This window comes from Triticum urartu, chromosome 5A (assembly GCF_056163025.1).
Source record: "Triticum urartu cultivar PI428250 chromosome 5A, HENAU_Tu73, whole genome shotgun sequence".
NCBI lineage: Eukaryota > Viridiplantae > Streptophyta > Magnoliopsida > Poales > Poaceae > Triticum > Triticum urartu.
This window is the reverse complement of record NC_141877.1, coordinates 565,614,925-565,620,587: the sequence shown is the minus strand read 5'-3', so window position 1 is coordinate 565,620,587 and position 5,663 is coordinate 565,614,925. Positions and strand designations below refer to the sequence as shown.

The 5,663-nt window shown below is 47.1% G+C and overlaps 1 pseudogene; it reads left to right on the top strand.

Annotated features, from left to right (window-relative positions):
* Positions 1 to 4,287: 4,287 nt before the first annotated feature.
* On the top strand, positions 4,288 to 5,105 carry LOC125510592 (dirigent protein 22 pseudogene; annotated as a pseudogene).
* The last annotated feature ends 558 nt before the right edge of the window (positions 5,106 to 5,663 follow it).

Genomic DNA, 5,663 nt, shown 5'->3' with positions numbered 1-5,663 from the left:
ATCATCATAGTAATAGTGTAGCACATCATCATCCTCAAACTCATTTCTAGCTAGCTAATCACTCCTGGTGCTCTCTCTTAGGTAAAATAACATAAAACATGTGTAGCTCTCCTCCTTGATCAATTTGGAGCATGCAGATGAACCTGTCTCCTAATCGTGGGTAGCGCATCTGTTTGCTGCCCCCTAGTACTTCTCTGCGCTTCTCCATCACACATTTGGTCCAGTCTTGCACTATTAAGCATCCGTCGCTAATCTTGAATGCACTAAAGTAATCTGTAGGATATCTTGGCCGTAAGCTAATAATACTCATGGTACCTTTAGTCTCGATCCCATAAGGCACAACATTCATCGGGAGTCCCTGTTGAAGAACATCGTATGGTAACATACTTAGCAATGAAGTTTAGCTTCAAAAATAATGTATGGAAAAGATGCACTGAGGACAAATAGTAAAAATCTTACCATCCTTCCTAAATAGATGTGACCGTAGTTCATTACGAACACTATTGGTCGCACGTTTTCAGTACTAACATTTCTAAGTGCAGGAAGAAAATTTGTCTTGATAGTATCAAGATCCTCAAGCCATGAAACATAATGACTTAGCTCCTCGCAGTTTAGTTCAGCCCTGGGACAGTAGTAGGTCCTGTCTACCAAGCGCTGGACATGTTTGCTTGCAGCGAAATAAGCTGACAATACAAATTAGTTGTCAACTATTTTTGAATAAACAATATCAAAGACATAAATATGGTTGAGAAACTTACATAATGGTATAACTGGAGGCGTCTGCACATCGACCCAGATGTCGGTATTACCTTCAATATCATCTTCCGGACGAATATCAAAGGTGATAACCATATCAGGCTCAAATGCATAAGTCTTGCATAGTGCTCGCCATGTTTTGCATCCAAAATAGGTGTAGTCGTCTGAATTGTATAATTTTGCGTGAAAAATATAACCATGCTCGGTCTTCAAGTAAACTTTCTTTTCCTCCATAGTACGACTGAAACCTATCTTATCCAATACAAAAACTCTTACATGGCAGGGGATACGCTAGTAGAATAGTAAAAAAAGACTTGTCATGCTTAATGTCATGCTTAAATTATAAGTTGAAGCAAATGAAGAAAATATCATGCTTAATTACGAAAAAAGACTTGTCGTTGTGACTTAATGTATCCACTTTGAAGTTCTCGTCCAGCTTGATGCTGAAGCGCCTATCATCATCTAGAAATATTTCGTCGCACAGGCCGCGCTCGTCTTCGCAGTATTTGCAAATACCGAAATCCTTTTCGTCGTCAGACATTTCCTATGTTCATAGTTAAAACATTAATTGAAAATCGATCGAAGACAACTACTAGGATACTCAACACACAAATCCGGGGCACTCGATATTTCCTACATATTCTGGCACAAGTCATGCCAAAATTCACGGAAAAATCCGGCATGACTTTTGCTAAAATAGGACATATCGAGCGCCCGAAATTTGCCGGAACGGAAATGAATCAACACTCCGGCAAAACATAGGCCACTCGGAGGTGTAACCTGCAAACATGACCGGCCACTTGGGCAAGCACATATCCTATTTGAGCAACACAAGATATACATTTCAAAATATCTTATAGGACTCAAATTAGCATGCATTCAATAAGCAAAAGTAAATCATCTCATGCGTCCGTACATCATCGAATATTATCACTAATACATCCCGAATAGTGTCATACATATAACATCACTAATACAACTAAAACCCTAGCACACGACGGGTATCGGCGCGGGCAGTGGACACCCACAGAGAAGGAACCATCACGGGATCATAGCTCCAGTGAGATCCCTGGAGAACCTGTGCTCCAACACAAACAAGTAGCGACGGATGTGCACGTCCTCCTCACTGACACAGTGACGCACCACCTCCGCGGGGTCCTCGAACCTCTGGACCCTCACTGGCCCACGCGACCGCCACCAAAAAAGGTTTGGGTCAACGACAGGCTGGCTCCTCACCAACTTGCGCCCCCCGATAGGTAGCGCCTCCCAGTACCACCCCGGCGGAGCCTAGTCCCAGACATGGCCCATCTGGTCAAGCAGGTGTCGTCCTCCGCCGACTTGACGACGAGGATGCGGGATAGGCATCGTCCACGTCGATGCGGGAAAAATTCCTTTAACTAAAAAAAATAGCAACAAGTTCTTACTAACTAGTTCTATTAATTCAACTAGTTCTTATTAAAAATAAACTTACTATAAATAAAAATAAACTAGTACCTAATTAGTACCTAGTTCTTACTAACTAATTAGTACCTAGGAACTACTGCCCTAATTACCATCTAATTTGATGAAGCTAGGGGTGGAAAGTGGTAGCGGATATTTCAATTATCCAACTATAAAGTGAAATAAGTGGTCAAATTTTACTTGTTTTATGATTCATCTTAGAAATTTGATTCGTTTCCACCCTTACATGAACCCTAACTCATTTGAGCCGCATTCCCATCTGATTCGTTTCCACCCTTACATGAACCCTAACTAATTTGATGCAACTAAAATATAAAGAAACCCTAGGCAGAGGTAGGGGAGAGGGAGGAGCAGGCGTGCTCACCTCGGGTGCCTGCGACAAGGGAGGGGCAGGCGGCGTCGAGGTCGGGGTCGGGGCTCGGGCGCGCGGCGGATGGCGGCGTCGAGGTCGGGGTCGGGGGCGGCGTTGAGGTCGGGGCGGGGGCGGCGTTGAATCTGGGGTCGGGGGCGGCGTAGAGGGTATGCAGAGAGCGCGCGGCGGCCGACGGGCGACAGCGACGGCGAGAGTGGAGAGCTGAATTTGGGGGAAGTGGCCGTGGGGAAGGACGAACCCCGTGGTTAAGTCAGAAGTAGCGGTAGCGCGTTCCAGAAAGCGCGCTACTGCTACGTTAGCTACAGCGCGTTCTGGGATACACGCTACTCCTACTCCTTTCTCTTTTTTCCCCTTTTTCATTTAGTTTTCTTCACATTTTATTTTTTCCTTTCACCTTATTCTATTTCTTTCATTTTCAATTACCTTTCTATTTGCTTTCCATTTAATTTTATATCCTTTAGCAGTAGCGAGTTTAGATTAAAACGCGCTGCTACAAAGAAAGTAGCGGTAGCGTGGTTCGATATAGGTCGCTACTACTATGTGTAGCCTATCGGCTAAGCCGTAGGAATTTTAGTAGTAACGTGTTTAGAACAAGACGCGCTACTGCTAAAACTTTATCTGCAGCGCGGTTTGCACAGGCACGCTACTGCTACTTAGCACCAGCGTGCTTTTTTGACCCGCGCTACTGCTAAAGTTCTGTGTATAAGGTTTTCCCTAGTAGTGTGGTAGTGCGTAGGGAGCGAAGAGGCAGGTGGAGAGAGACCGAGCCGGATGTGAATTGGGGATGAAGACCTTGGGAGAAGGAAGCCTCTGTCGTTGGTCAAGTAGTGAGAAGATAAGGTGGTGGGTGGTGGGACCTGTGCAATTTCCAGAGCTCCATAGAGATCTTAGGAAATATCTAGTGGCCGGCCAAACTATCACCATCACATAAATCCCACAATAACCTCATGGGAGTAATGTTTTGGCTTTGGCTATAATTCCGCCTTACAACATTGTGACACTTGTATCATGTCATCACGACCTTGTATCACACTTTCTATTCTATTTTTAGATCACATGTGTCGCGGCGCATGTTTGGGTCTTCGCAACCTTGCATCGAACTTCTTTCGGTAACTCGATCTTGGGCCTGAGTTTAAGCCCGGTGACAGACTCCTTTCTACAAAGAAAAGTTACACCAGGTAGTTTTTTTCCCGATAAATGAAATGCAACTAGTTGAAAACAAGGTGAATCGATGTCACACACACACACACACAGACACGGTCAATCACCTAACCAAAAAATAACCTCGGTCAATTGCCCCCCCCCCCCCCCCCCCCCCCCTTCCCTGTTGCCACGAGTCCTCGTGCCAACCTTCTAGAGCAACCCCGCTTTCCAAATCGGAAGGACCAATGTGTGTGTGTAGGGATGCATGGAAAGTGCAAGCAGCATCACCTAACTATAGCGTGTTCATTCGGTCATACCTTCACCTGCCGCGCAGCTTCTTGCTATTCAAAAATCTCATAACCAACGAAGTCCACGATCTACTCTCTCTCTCTCTCCCTCTCACGCATACTACAAAAACAAGACGAATGCGAAAGATACACATACACTAAAGTTAACACATGTGACACGGCCAGAAATACTAAACTAAACACTGGGGACGACACTGCCAGAAATTGTCAAGGACCCAACAACCACGACTCGCCGTTAAATAGATCCACCTCTGCGCCATTGGACATACAAGCTGCACAAACCTCCAGCTCCTAGGAAGAAGAATTCGGCACTCGCATCAAACCACCAACATCCATTCCGGGCTTAGCTACCTAGCTGATCCTAATGGCGAGCAGCACTGCTCTCTCCTGCCTGGCCGCGCTCCTGCTCCTCGCAGCCGCCGCGGCACCGGCGTCGGCGGCGGAGAAGGAGACCCGGCTGCGGGTGTACTGGCACGACGTGGTCAGCGGCGGGCCGAACGCCACGGTGGCGCAGGTGGCGCCGGCGCCGTCCTCCAACGCCTCCGCCACGGGATTCGGCAGCGTGTACGTCATCGACGACCCGCTCACCGAGGGGCCCAGCCTGACGGGCTCCAGGCTACTCGGCCGCGCGCAGGGCCTCTACGTCAGCACCGGCAAGGACAGCCTGTCGCTGCTCATGGCCATGAACTTTGTCTTCGTCGACGGCGCCTACAACGGGAGCAGCATCGCCATCGTCGGCCCCAACCCGGTGAACCGGGCCGTCAGGGAGATGGCCGTGGTCGGCGGCACCGGCGTCTTCCGGTTCGCGCGCGGCTACTGCCAGTTGCGGACCAACTGGTTTGACGCCAATACCGGCGACGCCACCGTCGAGTACAGGGTCCATCTTCGCCACGACTGATGCATGCATTCTTGTTTCGTGCCCGGTCGGTACTATGATTGTTAATTCGTTGTTATGATCCAATATATGATTTCCTGATTTTACCGATAGCTTATTTTCATTTCGAGAGTATGTGTATATGCTTTCTGAGATGATTTATTTGGAAATAAATAACGGATTCCACTAACTAGCGACGGTTGATTTTTCTTTGGATAAAACCAAACGATTTCTTCCCGTGCACATATACTATTTCCTCTATTCATTATATACATGCAGAAAAGACAAATATGCAATGAGCAATGATTTCACTAACTATAGCGGCCAAACCTACACCGCGCGTGGGGGGCCTCCTGATGATCATGATCATGGTCATGGTCTATGGTGGGAATCCGTCCCACTCATCTGCTAGCGTCACTCCGTCTGGTGTATCGTGAAGCGCTGGCAACCGCGACTATCGGAAGATCCGACCTCAAGATTGCGCTCGAAACACACTTCGTGTTCGAGGTGAAAAGCTTATTCTAATCTATGCTGGATGGGTCCAATTATGACAACCTTGTGTCATATCTTGTTGAAGACATTGTCTCCTTGCTGATGTGCTCACCTTAGTTGGTTGGTCTCAGCTACCGGGATGAAATGTGTGTCCTGTCATCACCGGCCGAACCTGATGACGGTGTCGTGAGAGAGCGTTGTTGCGGAAGAAGTTTTTTTTTTTGAAAACATTAAGCTTTATTGATTAGAAATAACA